Genomic DNA, 16890 nt, shown 5'->3' on the forward strand with positions numbered 1-16890 from the left:
GGAGGAAATTACTCACTATTGCGTGTTTCTGTGTTGGTTTGTAGTTGAATACGTTGTATGTAAACAAAGATGTATATTAAGACGATCACAGACACCCCCATCCCCGAGGCGGAGGAATGAACCTAACGCGGTTCAAATTCTCAATCCAGCAGGGAATCGAACTCTGGGCTCTCTGAACCCGAAGGCCGCTATGCTGACGATTCATTACTTAACACTACTTGAGCTGTGCAAATATATCACGTTGGGCATCATGGGTTTTTTATAATAATATTACTTTTCTTATTTTGCTATTTGCTTCACGTCCCACCGACACAGGTAGGTCTTATGACGACGATGGGATAGGAAATGCCTAGGAGTGGGAAGAAAGCAGCCGTGGCCTTAATTGAGGTACAGCCCCAGTATTTTCCTAGTGTGAAAATGGGAAACCACGGAAAACCATCTTCAGGGCTGCTGATAGTGGGGTTCGAACCCACTATCTCCCGGATGGAAGCTCACAGCTGTGTGCCCCTAACCGCACGGCCAACTCGCCCGGTATACTAATAAATGTTCCTCATTTAAGCACTTTTGAAAGCCAACCGACTGTGGCGTGATTTAATCACACACCCTTGAATGAAATGAAATGGCGGATGGCTTTTAGTGCCGGGAGTGTCCGAGGACATGTTCGGCTCGCCAGGTGCAGGTCTTTCGATTTGACACCCGTAGGTGACCTGCGCGTCGTGATGAGGATGAAATGATGATGAAGACAACACATACACCCAGCCCCAGTGCCAGTGAAATTAACCAATGATGGTTAAAATTCCCGACCCTGCCGGGAATCGAACCCGGGACCTCTGTGACCAAAGGCCAGCACGCTAACCATTTAGCCATGGAGCCGGACACACCCTTGAATACAGAAGGTGAACACCAACCAGCTATGGCACTCAGTATGTATGTATGTATGTATGTATGTAGGAACCGGAATGTACGTTTTTCATGTATGTACCGTATAACTTTCCATCCTCTCACCGTACAGGGCATATGAGAATGCCATAAAATCTCACTTTCTTCGCATTCCGCAAGTCGAAGATAACCTCCTTAAGACTAGTCTTGGCAGTAACACCCTGCTGGAGCATTAAAAATTGAAACAAACCTTCTTCACGTACGTATAAAATAGAATGTCAAGAGATCAGACACAGAAGGAAGACAAATTACGCCAGATGTAGATTACGATGGCAAAACAAGGGAACTCATTTATCACGACGGAGACAGAGTGGCAGAAGGTACTCGAACACAGGCCAAGAGGAGCACGCTACCCTGATGCTATCAGTGCTCATCCGCTCTTCCTAAACGTCTCAACTCCCAGAGCTCACGCGACCAGCTCAGAATGTGCCACTGTGGACAGATGGTTAATCAGTGTGAGCAGCAGCAACGCCACCCTATTACGTCCCCTATAATGCTACAAGCATGGGAATTCTTGGGGTTAGACCAGAACGATTGCAATCAAACTTGATAAGATGATCAAGAAAGACACCTTGCACAATGGTAACAGTCATTCTGCTGTAAAATAATATTTACATACCAGAAACTGTCAGGTTGTTTTTCTTTTAGCTGCTGTGGAACGCGGTGTCTAGATCTGCTGCGTGGACCGTTTATCGGAGGTATTTCCAGGACTTCGTTCACCAATATCCGGCTGCGAGACTTATCTTTACGGATGGTTCTAAAATCGGAGATAAATGTTGGTTGCTCTTTCGTCATTGATGATATGAGTACCAAGGTCTCGAGGCGTCAGTTTCAATTAATCTTATCAGGGTGATCAGTTAAGACAACTTACGTCAGCTCAGAGCGAAACAACTTCGGAGCCAGTTTGCTCCCCGCCGTTGAGGAACGAGAGCAGCTGAGCGAGCACGGAGGGGAAGTGCATGACGTAATACGTACTTAAGTCCAGTGGAGGTTCACGTTATTCTCACTCCACATGACGAATTTGAGAATATGTTCAACGAAACTCAGACATTATAAAAAAAGACTTGCACGTGTTATGTACTGTCATATCCAGCTCCATGGCTAAATGGTTACGTGCTGGCCTTTGGTAACAGGGATCCCAGGTTCAATTCCCGGCAGGGTCGGGAATTTTAACCATCATTAATTCCGCTGGCACGGGGGCTGGGTGTATGTGTTGAATTCATTATTTCATCCTCATCAAGACGCGCAGGTCACCTACGGGAGTCAAATCAAAAGACCCGCACCTGGCGAGCCGAACCTGTCCTCGGACACTCCCAGAAATAAAAGCCACACGCCATTTCATTTCAGCTACTGTCGTGTTTTACCTTTGTCGATGAATAGGCCTAATTTTCTTGCCCTTTATACTCTAAAGTCTAGAATCTGTGTCCTGTTCGTTCCGCATGATCCATGCTCCAAATTATTATTATTGCTGTTGCTTTTGCTGTTCATATGGTGACATTATCTCCGTGCGGTATTTAATTTTGTGTGGCTATTTCTAGCCGAGTGCAGCCCTTGTAAGGCGTCTGCCATGTGTGGGTAACTGCGTGTTATTGTGGTGGAGGATAGTGTTATGTGTGGTGTGTAAGTTGCAGGAATGTTGGAGACAGCACGAACACCCAGTTCCTGAGCCAAGGGAATTAACTATTTAAGGTTTCCCGGCCGTGAATCGAACCCGGGACCTTCTGGACGAAAGGCCAGCACGATAACCGTTTCGCCATGGAGCCGGACTAAAACTCGTGTCCACGTCCTGAGGTAGTGCAGCTCTTTTCAGGCACACCCCGAATGGAGGTGAGCTGCACGTATGCACGTACCATTTCAACCACATACCAGCCCTCCTGCCATTCTTAAATTTCTGGTAGTACTGGGAAACGAACGCCGGCCTCCGAGGAAGGCAGCTGATAACACTAACAATTGAAGACATGGATGGAAGAAGGGCGTAACTCAAAAAATATTCTCTTGAGATAAATGAGTTTAAAGAATGACAACATCAAACACTTTTCTCAGAAATACAGAATTTTGGAATATTATATTTAACTACATTCTTGATTATTTCATAATATGTACATCAAAAGTATTTATAAATTTTGTGGTTTGTTGTCAGTTTTTATTTTGGAGTTACACCCTTATTCCATTTTCAAGAAACATTTTCATTGAAAATTAATATTATTTACATTGTTGGAAGCATGTAGACAAGTTTTACAGGTTAGAACATTTGATAGGTCACAATATATTATTAAGGGACTCATATATCGAGAATTTCCTACTCCCACAGATTAAGCTCCCCGGAAAATATTTTCAAACCATGCACGTGCACCTGCGCATAGAAAGCTTACTAAATCCGTAACATATTTTAATTTCCCGGATTCAATACCTATATGAGGGACTGGGATACTACCCGAAGTATCTACAGACCTCATATCCTTCAATAACTGAAACGTATCATGAAACGTAATATTATAAGTCTGGCTTCCTCATACAGTTCCTTCAGGTGAGTGACATAATGACATACTTTGGAATAGAAAACTTAAGTCCTTTTGTTTGTGGTGTTGCAAATGGCACTGGGCTGAGAACGGCAGAACATTCGGATATTAAGGATTTAGTATCCGAATCATCTGAGGTTTCACTTGGTACATATTCACTGTCATCTGCCGAAATATCAGATGTTTCTCCTCCTGACATTACTCCTGCGTCAGCCGTTTCGCTTCTGATGAGTGCTGGCTCGCCGTAAGTCAGCATTGGAGTGTATTTTAAGTCGGGCACGTGCAATATTTGGAAGAACGGCGCAACTCAATATAGCACATCACACGCCATCTATTGACACTACCGAGAAGCCATTTAGGTAGAATTTAGAACAGCCTCCAAGGAACGTATATATGCAATTTACCAAATAACGCCACAACCTGACTTAAGCCCTTCTTCCATCCATGTCTTAATTGCTCTACGGAGACGGACCTCTGTGCGGTTACTTCACGGTATGCAACCCGCCTGTCCGCCGCTCTCCTCTCACAGCTCTACGGAGACGGACCTCTGTGCGGTTACTTCACGGTATGCAACCCGCCTGTCCGCCGCTCTCTTCTCACAGCTCTACGGAGACGGACCTATGTGCGGTTACTTCACGGTATGCAACCCGCCTGTCCGCCGCTCTCTTCTCACAGCTCTACGGAGACGGACCTCTGTGCGGTTACTTCACGGTATGCAACCCGACTGTCCGCCGCTCTCTTCTCACAGCTCTACGGAGACGGACCTCTGTGCGGTTACTTCACGGTATGCAACCCGCCTGTCCGCCGCTCTCTTCTCACAGCTCTACGGAGACGGACCTCTGTGCGGTTACTTCACGGTATGCAACCCGCCTGTCCGCCGCTCTCTTCTCACAGCTCTACGGAGACGGACCTCTGTGCGGTTACTTCACGGTATGCAACCCGCCTGTCCGCCGCTCTCTTCTCACAGCTCTACGGAGACGGACCTCTGTGCGGTTACTTCACGGTATGCAACCCGCCTGTCCGCCGCTCTCTTCTCACAGCTCTACGGAGACGGACCTCTGTGCGGTTACTTCACGGTATGCAACCCGCCTGTCCGCCGCTCTCTTCAAACACAGCAGGCAAGCCGTCCCGAGCGGAGCAAGTAGCGCCTGCTCCCTAGAGCAAATACGTGATGACGTCTAAGTTACGTCATCAGAACATCACTGCATGCCTGTCTTTGTTACATAGGCTGTCCACAAGATGGAAAAAAATGAGTGGTTCTGAATTGGAATCAGGCAGTGTCCTCGTTTGTTCTAATAAAACATTACATTATTAGCATATATGTTTACTAGCTGATGTACCCGTGCTCCGCTACGGGATTCTCAGAAAGACTGACTTTGTGGTTTTCCTAACTGAAGTCAACATAGGTCACTACAAAAACGTCAGTAGGAATGTAGCGATTAAAAGTAATGTTATCACATAAAATACTTGATCAAATGATAAACTACACATTTTCTCACTTTTAACGAACAGTACTACGGTGCTGATCTAACAGTCCAAAGTTCCAGAGCTGAAATGACCAGGCCGCAGACAGCCGTAAACACTCCTCTGCCAATATTCCCTTAAATATGCACACTGCTCATTCCAATCAGTACCTCAGAGTAGGGATTGAATAGCTCGAATGCTATGATGAACCAGTGTGTCAATTGCCAGTAGTATCGGGAAATTTATGAAACAGAGGAATGGCATGCTAAAGAAGAAAGTTACCCAACACCCCAGCTACTTCCCGCCAATATTTAAGCAGACTGTTACACTCGTACGACTGGGCGAGTTGGCCGTGCGGTTAGGGGCGCGCAGCTGTGAGCTTGCATCCGGGAGATAGTGGATTCCAACCCCACCATCAGCAGCCCTGAAAATGTTATTCCATGCATTCCTGTTTTCACACCTGACAAATGCTGCAACTGTACCTTAATTAAGGCCAAGGCTGCTTCTTTCACACTCATAGCCCTTTCCTATCCCATCATCGCTATAAGACCTAACTGTGTCGGTGCGACGTAAGGCAAATTTAAAAAAAATACTCGGTACGCAGCAGTAATCCTATCTATCGGAAATGAATGGCAACAGCAGACAAAGCACATCACAACAAACCAACAAACAATGGTCAATGTAATGTTATTGTTGTTCAATTTTATGAGCTTTCTACATTGTAGGCCTTCACATTTAGTTTTCTTTCGACTCTGTGATATTAGGGCGTCTTTTAAAATTATTTATAGCGTAGACTGTAGTTTCTTATTCTCCAACTTAACATACCGATTTTCATTCAATCCTGTTTACCCATTTTCTCGTGATTCGGCGCTGATAAGGACTTAGTAACAAAAATCCAAATTCATGAATATCTCTGATCATACCCGGTATGGTAACAATGTATAAGACATAAATAATCGGAAATATAATATTACATAACTAAAATGGTATGTAGTCTCGATCGATAGGCTACTAATAACATAATTATTTGGGAATTAAAATTTAGGCCTACCCCTAAACTACCATTTCATTCAGCGTGAATAACATTATTTATGGCCTAGATTATAGTGACTTATTCCCCGACTTTGCATACAGATTTTCATTAAGATAGGACCACTAATAACAAAAATATTTGAGAATTCCATTGTAGGCCTTCCCCTAAACTACCATTTTTCTCAGCGCTAATACAGTTATTTGTGGCCTAGATTGTAGCAACTTATTCCTCGACTTCTCCTACCGATTTTCGTTAAGATACGACCATTAATAACAAATATTTGAGAATTAAATTTTAGGCCTTCCCCTAAACTACCATTTTAGTCAGCGTGAATACAATTATTTATGGCTTATATTATAGCGACTTATTCCCCGACTTTGTATACCGATTTTCATTAAGATATGGCCACTAATAACTTAAATATTTGAGAATTAAATTTTACGCCTTCCCCTAAGCTACCATTTCAGTCAGCGTGAATAAAATTATTCATGGCCTAGACTGTAGCGACGTATTGCCCGACTTTGTATACCGATTTTCATTAAATTCTCTTCAGTCGTTTTCTAGTGATGCGTGCACATACATACATACATACATACATACATACATACAGACAGACAGAAATTACGGAAAAGTAAAAAGTACATTTCCTGTTTACTGTGGGCACGACTGATACAGTATATATATAGATAGATAGATAGATAGATAGATAGATAGATAGTGGGTTCGAGCCCCACTGTCGGCAGCCCTGAAGATGGTTTTCCGCGGTTTCCCATTTTCACACCAGGCAAATGCCGGGGCTGTACCTTAAGGCCACGGCCGCTTCCTGCCAACTCCTAGCCCTTTCCTATCCCATCGTCGCCATAAGACATATCTGTGTCGGTGCGACGTAAAGCAAATAGCAAAAAAATAAGTTATTAACCAATCAGAAATGTTGTGTATATTTCTGTAGCCAATTAAAATCGGGGGTGTGTACAGGCATCCTGCCTATCTGAAAAGAGTTCTGGAAACTCCCCCTTGGAAATTCTACACAAGCTGGGCGCTTTAGGACCGTATTGTAATGTTCATCGCTCCGGTCTAGTGAGTGCGGCGTGATTAGGGGGAAGGGGCTGCAGGCCGGCGTTCGGAAGGCCCAACAACTCAAGGCTAGTAGGCGAAACACTTACACTCCCTTTCGGAAAACTCTTTAAAAAAACCTAGATGAGCTTATGGCCCGAAGTTGCAGAGGCTAAGAGGGGTGACTAAACAAGAAATATTAAATGCCGAAAGAGTGTTAATAATTTGTAGTTTTAGAAAATTTTAGTCACCTCATACCCAGCTGAATGGGAATCAACAGAGGGACTCGCGGACACGGACGTAGCCTCAAGTTCAGCAAACTTTTGCCAGGAGAGCGTATCTACAGGACGCCACAGAAGATGACTACCGCAGCAGTAGTCGAAACCTCTGGAAGAAACGAGAGGAGAGGACCACGACATAATAGCCCGGAAAATTTTTATTATAGAGATATCTAATGTTTGAAGGTCCAAGTATCTTGTAATACATTAGTTCCAGTTTCATGGCACAGATGTCCTTATATAAGGCGCGTAGGACGGAGAATAGTAATAAAATAAGAAGAAGAATATGCATACATCTTCATTATAGGTTGTTGTGCCTTCCATCGCTTAGTGTGCAAGCCAATGTGAATTAACAAAGATACTGCACAGTCCTCCATTTGCAGCTAGCTCTCTGACCTGGATTAGTTCAGCACGTTCTGATCATTAAAAAAAAGTTAGTATAACCAACGCTACCCCGAACTTTTTTTACCCTCCATGGCCAAGTACATTATTCTCCTAGGTAAGCTATCCTCCATTTGCCTCATGTGACTCTACCACAGAAGCCGGCTTAATCTTACTGCTACATCCATCGAGTTTATTTCTAACTTAGCCTCCTTCCGAGTACCCTCTTGCCATATTTCCCACTTGTTTGTACGAACAATTATTGACGCTACTTTAATGTCTGTTACTTCTAACTTATGAATACAGTAAGGTATCAGGAGTCTACCCAGTTGTACAACAATGTACGAATAATATTTGCATGGGAGAAAAGAGAGAGACGATTTTATTTACAATACAGACAAATAAAACGAAGCTGCTCCAGGTAAGAGCTGCAACATTACACAGAGTACTGATCAGGTACGAAGTATTACAATAATGTAGTTATTACTTCAATTTAGCTCACAAGCTAACATGGCATTTTATGTCACAATATATTTCACTTGCTATAAATGTGGTAACTGAAGATTTGGATTGAATCCACCAGTACATCCTTACAAATGGGTACCAGTTCTCGCTCCCAGACGGAATTTCTTAAAAACTTAAGAACGGTATTTGAAACTATGCCTCTCGATCCGAAAAGAAGGCCGTACACCTTGAAGCAAGGTAGAATGGTCCGAATCACCGTTTCCAAACCGGATGGTTGGGTCTACAGTAATGGCTAGGGAATCATGTACTGTATGTTAAATGCCGCTCACTCACTATCAACAGCAAACACATTTTTGTAGCAGTCAAAATCTTCCTTGGCAAGCGTAGTCGTTACTAGCAACAGTACACTAGATTTGGACTGGTTAAAGAAAATACATATCCAACTTTACCAGGATAAATCATCTTATAGAGTATACCACATGAAATCCAAACCACACAAACGTATCTTTCCATTTCAAAAGTTTCACATACATTTACCGGTATTCGAATAGAGGCTGCTTTGGTGAGGAGATAGCAACGATGCCACTCATCTATCACGTCCCTTGTTTATACAACACTTCAATGGCTACTCTGAGCGAGTATCCACTTAGCACTGTCAAATCCATATTTAACTTGAATGGGGCCCTGTCATCATTATCTTAGCAGCGGAATGTTGACCACATGATGTCGCATATCCGTTCTGCTATGCATAATACCGTTTACTTACTGCCATAAATCGCGGAGGAAACATTGGAGGGAAGCTTCACTAGAATATGTTTAGAGTATCGATCATTCCCCAATTTCCTGCCACTTCAGCACACAATAAGCTGTACAGCTATTGTATTGCCAGAAGACATATATTGCATGAAAAATGGTCGTGTCGGAGACCGAGGATTTGTGATCTGCTCCGCCTGATCCATTGTCCTGGCGGCTCAAATCGAGAAGGCAGAATGCGACTTCCCAAGAAGACGTTCGCTCCATTGCTCTCACACAACCAGCAGTCCGACATAGAAACCCACACCAGATCAATGTACCTGAAGAAAAATGGAAGGTTGGGGGGAAAAAAATGTAAGATTGCTCTTACGCCGAGATGGCCCAGAAAAGCGAACCGGGAACGTTTTTATATGGGCACCACCCAAGTATGAAACAACTTTCGGTAGGGAAGTACGCACAAACCTGAGTTAAATGGTCGTGAAAGAACAGCTTTATTTATTGTTAAGTAGAATGTGATTTCGAAAATAATAGAATAGCCTACTCTCATCGCCTGAAACGGGAGAGAGCATACATTTATTGCAATTCATTTAATTCGATACATACATTACATTCTCCTCATAATTGTTTAACTATTAATACACTAAACGTCCGCCTCTGTGGTGTAGTGGTTAGTGTGATTAGCTGCCCCCACCAGAGGCCCGAGTTCGATTCCCGGCTCTGTAACGAAATTTGAAAAGTGGTACGAGGGCTGGAACGGGGTCCACCCAGCGTAGGGAGGTCAATTGAGTAGGGAGGGGTGCGATCCCCACTTCAGCCATCCTCGAAGTGGTTTTCCGTGGTTTCCCACTTCTCCTACGGGCAAATTCCTGGAAGGTACGTAACATAAAGCAGCGGCCGCTTCCTTCCCTCGTCCTTGTCTATCCCTTCCAAACTTCTCATCGCCCCTACAACGCCCCCTGTTCAGCATAGCAGGTAAGGCGCTTGGGCGACATACTGGCCATTTTCCTCAGTTGTATCCTCCGACCCAAAGTCTCACGCTCCAGGACACTGCCATTGAGGTGGTAGAGGTGGGATCCCTCGCTAAGTCCGAGGGAAAAGTCAACCCTGGAGGGTAAATAATGTCAACAATCTTCCCCTTTCTAGGCGTATGTAGGCTTACTTTTGTGTTACAAGGTTTACAGAGTTGTCCTACAATTACAACATACATTACGGTAGAACTGAATTAGTGAATGACTGCATGAATGACTGACACACTTCTCAGCTGGTCAAGAATAGCCACGAAATGGGGAAAGAGTCGTGAGTCTCTCGAGTCAACTGAAAAGAGCCTTCGGATCACATTTCGAACTAAATTAATATGCTAATTTGTTTAGGCAATCTCCTGCTAAGCTCAATGCTGCAGGTTTGAATCTTGGAGCAGTCAGCAGACATTTGTGTTTAAATGTGAGACATCTCTGTCAGTAGATTAACTAACACAGTAGAAAATACCTTTCGAAAGGAAAACTCCTGTACTTGGGCGTCTCTTAAAAGCTTCGACAAATGAAGCGACGTTAAACAGATTAATAATAATAATAATAATAATAATAATAATAATAATAATAATAATAATAATAGGCCAAGTGGTAGAGAGAGTCGACAGCTTCCGGTAAGTTACCTAGGTGAGAACATCATGGGTGAAGTACAAAGCAACAAAAGTACCACAGACAGAGCTCAACTACTGCTGAAACTATGACATGCAGCCATGACTATATATGGAACGAAGAACCTCTCGAGAAACGCCAAACTGAGACACTACATGATAACCATCAGGAATGCTGTATTATATGCAACTGAAACGCTGACATTGGGCAAGAGAGCATGCATACAATTTGAGAAGGAGGAAAGAAGAATCTTGAGACACATATGGGGCACCAAAAGGCAAGGTGAAATCTGGGTATACAGATCAAGGCAGGAACTATATGAGAGTATAGAACCAATCTCGAGTGTGATAAGAAAGAGAAGGTTAGGATTTGTTGGACATCTCATGAGGATGGATGACAGTTGGCTGACGAAGAAGATATGGAATGCAATCTGCTTAACTGGAAATAAGTGGATGAAACTATTAACACAAAGGAAAAGTATCTACTGAGGACAGTACAGGATAGGTCCAAATACAGAAAGCTTGTGGAAGGTCACAGATGGACGGACACCAGGATCCAGATTCAGATCACGGAAGCAGAGAGAAAGAGGAGTGAGAGAATGAAGAGGTATTGGGATGAAAGAAGACGTGCCGAACAAGTCATCCGTGATCCTCAGGGGTCGTAACGAACCGATTAGAATAGAATAATAATAATAATAATAATAATAATAATAATAATAATAATATATACAAGTCTACATAATTGCAAACTATTATATATCACGATGTGCCCAACTAGGGAGCGCGATTGAAATTATTTAGCAGATGAATTTGCTTTATTCATCTTACCAGAATCTCTTTATCCTCTGCCTATGATTTTTCTTCTGTTCTTCCGTCGATGCAGCGCTGGTTTCCATCTTTGGGGTTTTCAGCAAAAAGACCAACGTTTGATAATTTCTTGATGGTCTTTTCCAATTTCGATTTTCCAATTATTCCTGACTTTTAGTGAGGAGGCATGGCCATTTTAGAACGTCCTTCACTGTCTATTCATCGTATATAGCCGAAAATTGCAACTGTCTTTTTCTAATAGTGTTTGATATTTGCTCAGAATAGTGGCGTCCGGCTCCATGGATAAATGGTTAGCGTGCTGGCCTTTGGTCACAGGGGTCCCGGGTTCGATTCCCGGCAGGGTAGGAAATTTTAACCATCATTGGTTAATTTCGCTGGCACGGGGGCTGGGTGTATGTGCCGTCTTCATCATCATTTTATCCTCATCATGACGCGCAGGTCGCCTACGGGAGTAAAATCAAAAGACCTGCATCTGGCGAGCCGAACTTGTCCTCGGACACTCCCGGCACTAAAAGCCATACGCCATTCCATTTCAGAATACTGGTACAACTCAGGAGACCACCTTTCCATTCACACTCCTTTTATACAAATTGGGCCAAACATTTTACTAAGGATTTCCTAATCTTATTTTTCTACATTTTTAGTCAGTCATCTGCCTCCAATGATCAGGGTTCCTGAAGCGCATAATGGTTCAGGCTTAACTACAGTGATTTAAATTAGCGATTTAATCCGGATAGTTGGATGATTTCCCCGAAGTATTTCAAATTATGTACCTAAGTGATTTTGTCAAACGGAGTTCCATATATCGGGTCTCTCATATGAGATTTGGAGTTCAATTTTAGATGAAGTCGCATGAAGTTTTTCCAGGGACTGAACTGCTTCTTGCCTGTTGTTGGATACATTTACCAGATCATCTGCGAAGGCCAAACATTTGCTATGCATTTTATCTTTAACTACCTTGTCAATATTAATCCCTTTTGTTTCCTTTTATTATCATTATCATATATTTATATCTACAGAGATAAGGCGCATACCTATTATCTGTTTATTTTCGGTAAGAACTCCCGTGGGACAAAATTCCGGCACCTCGGCGACCAACTTGATGAGAAGCTAGTTACAAGCTCATTCATCTTTCAACTACCGCGTCCCGCAGATGTGATATCTTCACAGCTTGCATGTGCTGCCAGGCTCAAGCGTTATCTGCAGTTCAGAGCCTCTGCAAAACAGGGTAAAACCATCTTTTTCACTACGTTATTCAAGCTACTTCGAAAGCGTATCGGTAGCTTTTTTTTTTTTTTTTCCATGTGAATTGCAATTTATAAATACTACAAGAGAAAACAGAATGGGATAGGTTTTCACTATGGCAGAGTTGTTCATTCTCTTGTGAGGTGGTGCTTGTATCATAGACCACGGTCACTGCCTTCTGTCTCCAGCCGACCACATCCTGGTCATAAGGTGTGCCAAATTCTTGATCGCAGAACGCACGTCTATGGCAAGCTAATCAGCTGTGGGGCATTCACGTCACTGGTAGGGGTCACTGTACTTAACACAAGGACGATCGCCATTGTAAACAAGTCGTCACCTTTCGTGGCTGACTACTTGAATTAGAGATCAATCGCCGGCGGATGAATACCTGATTATTATGACCGAAAATCCATAGGAACACGAATGTACTTAAGGGCCTCAGTTACATCAAATATGACCTTAAAATGAGATACAGTATGTCTATGACCAAATTGTTGGTGGCTGGACGCGTAATTGGTGACCGACGTTTAAGAGAAGGGCACTGATCACCTCTAGGAAATACTGGAGAATATCACTCACTGGTTGTCCCGTAAAAAGGAGTGCTTTTACGATGTTTAGAAGCAGGGATAAATATAATCAACAGTGGCAGAGTCACTTCAGAATTTGGTAAGGAAGTAATGTGCGAGGTTCTCGGCATTGGGACTATCATTGGATTGAATAATAATAATAATAATAATAATAATAATAATAATAATAATAATAATAATAATAATAATAATAATAATAATAATAATAATAATAATCTCACTCAAGGATGCCAGGTTTTCCTCTTCTTTTTTTATAGCACTTGCTTAAGAATTTTCGCTACTTTCAATCTGTCCACATGCTCCCCCATTTCGCCTGATATCCTCCAGTCCATTCATTCTTCAAATAATATATCTTCCGTCGTTCTGAGCCATTAATTTCTAGTGTAACCTTTTATAAGTTCCTTCCAATGCCTGGATTAGACTGGTATCTCTTCTTGTTATAACCCCTATTTTCAGAGCCATGTAAGAATGTAAACAATAACTTTGTAACATTTATTCGGAGGCTATTTTCTTGTCAATTTTTACTGTTTTGACTGTTCCACAGATGGTTCAAAATTTATGTGCCGTCGATATATCGGGAAGTAATGCTGCAATCCCAGAGAAGTGGTATACTTGGTCTCATCTTCTACTTCTCAAAGGAAATTTAAATCAAGAGGGTATTTAAAATTACGCTACCATTAATTTTTAATCAATTTCGTAACTCTCTTGTCAATTTCTTCATTTTGTTGTCAATGTGTAAGTTAGATAAAGTGAGATATACTGCAATATTCTAGCATAAAGACTGGTTTATACACTTTTTTTCTCAGACTTACTCAGTTCAATATACCACAGGTATTTTATTGAATAGACTTTTGACAGAGATTATGAGATGTGTTGGGTCACACATATCCAGACTTTTGCATAGAAAAGATATTCTCACTTGGTGGTGTGGTTTCAAGGGACAAGACAACGGGATTAACAGCTCTTCTATTAATTTTTTTCGAAATACTTTTCAGAACCTACAAAGGTAACATGAATTTACAGTTTGAATGCCCAATGCTTTCCGACTACTTGTTTCATCGTAAATACATCATCAGAGCGTAACCAAGGTTGTTCTAAAAAACACACTGCCATTGATTAAAGGTCCATACACTGTATTTTGAACATCTCATATACATAGTATTACCATAAATATACTTATTAAGAAATAAGGTTCACTTGTACCGTAGTACGATACCCCCTCCCAACCGTGAACAAGGCAGGATGATGATCCCTTACGATCATCGGAGCTTTCCCACGAGGTTCTCATGAGTGTGAGGCGTAAACACTGTCATTTTGACGAAAAGATTCCTTACTTGATAAAATCTTTTGATCAGTAAAGAGAATCCTCCTGCGTCCATCTGACGCGTAACACTGGAGAAGACGCTAGGATTTGAGCTGCCTCTGTTGCTTCAACTGTGGAGTGAGGAAATGACCTTTACTTCGCCAGTAAGCTCTCACTCTTAGGTCACTTCTTAGCCCATGAGACATTCACATCTTCGAAATGTCCATCTCGTGAGCCATCGCACACGGCTTTGTAACATAATTTCGCCAAACTCAAGCCGCCTGTGCTAGAACCAGCCTCCTGGTTCTCACGATGCGCGGTCGACTCTGTCTCGGGCAGTCATTAATGATCCCAACAGCCTGATGATTTTGAACTTCTTAAGTGTCGTAAAAGTCTCGGAAGCTGATTTTCCTGCTTTATTATCTGCTATGCGATGTTTGCAATCACCCCACTCCATTACTAAAACTTCAGCAAAACACACTTCCCTCTTCGATAACTGAACTCACAATTTCAACCCTGATATTCGGTTACAAGGGTAATTCCTGACCCATAAAACCGAATATGCCAAAATGTTGTAACAGTATTTATGGTAAGCATGTACACCAGCTGACACAGAACTAGGTTGACTCTCTTGCAGAAGAAGCCGTGTCCACCTTCGTATACCTCCTATCGTATTATGGCCTTTCGTAATGAAATATCCTCTGCCTTATTCATAATTACATATCTGCTTCATACACCGTTTGCGAAGTTCTATTTTGTTAGGAAAGCGACGAGCAGAGTTTGACAATTTGTAGCGAATGTTATCACTTTAATTCGTTCTAAAAAGGTAGAAATGAACCTTTTACTGGCTAAGTGCAGATGACCCTCCATAACTCTATAATAATGTGTTCACTGCTTTCGGTCGTGTTTGTAGGCTACTCGGGGCACTTCTTTATGGCCTGGGGCTGACTGAACACAGTATACAATGAATCCGTTCCTAGATCATGACGTAAGCTTGTATTACACAAAATGACGCACTCGTGACTATTACCTGCATCTTGTTATCCTTGGGTGTTATCTATCATTACACTGACTTAAAATACAGCCGCACTGGTGGTTTTTTTTTTTCTGTAACATTCCGAGTAACGGGCTGACTGCGGCGTTGAGTTGGTTACCACATGCCAGCAGCACTTTAGGAATCAAAACATGGAGCAATTAGGTAGAACAGATCAGAATTTTGCCCCAACATCAAGCAGAAAAAGGTTCAGAAAAATTTACTAATACTACAGCGCCCGGTTCAAGTTCGGACCATTCGCAAGGAGTTACAGATGCCTAGATTGGGTTGTTACATTTGCCCGTCATTGTCACGGCAAAGCTGCCTTACCCCTACAGTATATAGGGCCGAAATAAGTAAGTTTATTGAAAATGCAAGTGATATGTCTTAACCGTAAATACCTCGCATGTCAAGACAACACTGCTAGAAATGACCGCCGTTGTTTTCAATACACAACAGATTTACTGATTGCCCGACTTCTCGGCTGAATGGTCAGCGTTGAGGCCTTCGGTTCAGAGGGTGCCATAAATCGCTTCTGATTGGGTATTTGTGTTTGTTCCAGCAAATATCTCCACGTTTCCCTTCTTCTTCTTTTTTTTTACAATTTGCTTTACGTCGCACCGGCGCAGATAGGTCTTAGGGCGATGATGGGATAGGAGAAGGTTAAGAGTGGGAAGGAAGCAGCCGTGGCCTTGATTAACATACAGCCCCAGCATTTGGTTGGTGCGAAAATGGGAAATCATCGAACACTACCTTCAGGGCTGCCGACAGTGGGGTTGGCACCCACTGTCTCCACGAATCTTGTAGCAGCTCTCTGTTCTTTAACTGACCCTTGAATTATTAGTTTTCTCCGCCACCTTGTCTCATAATGTGCCCGAAGTTCTTACCAATGCGCTGCTGTATTATTGTACCTTAAGCGCACCGTCAGTTTGAGCTCGTTTATTATCGAATGGCTGGTTCCCAAACGACATCACGGGATTCTCAGCATCCAGCTCTAACAGTAGGTACACTTCAAGGCACAAATACGTGCTTCAGATCTACCTTTCTGAGGGTCCAGCATTCTGATGCACACAGGAATACGAAAAACATTAGGGTCTTAAATAAACTTATCATGGCTTTTCCACATCTTAGGTCGGTTATGCGATCGCAGCATTAGCTATCCCAGCTCTTCTTTTTCTCTCTTTAGTGAATGAACTCAAATTTGTTATTAATGATGCCAGGTATAATATGTGACCAGCAGTCTGTTGTTACAGCTTCTCATGGTGTAACTGGTGTTGTATCATTCGATGAAAATTATTTTGGTTTTAACTCCACGTCGTTGCTGAGGTCTTCAACTTTATTTAATAAATCCAACATTTTCTCCTCTGAGAATG

Source organism: Anabrus simplex, chromosome 1 (assembly GCF_040414725.1).
Source record: "Anabrus simplex isolate iqAnaSimp1 chromosome 1, ASM4041472v1, whole genome shotgun sequence".
Lineage (NCBI taxonomy): Eukaryota > Metazoa > Arthropoda > Insecta > Orthoptera > Tettigoniidae > Anabrus > Anabrus simplex.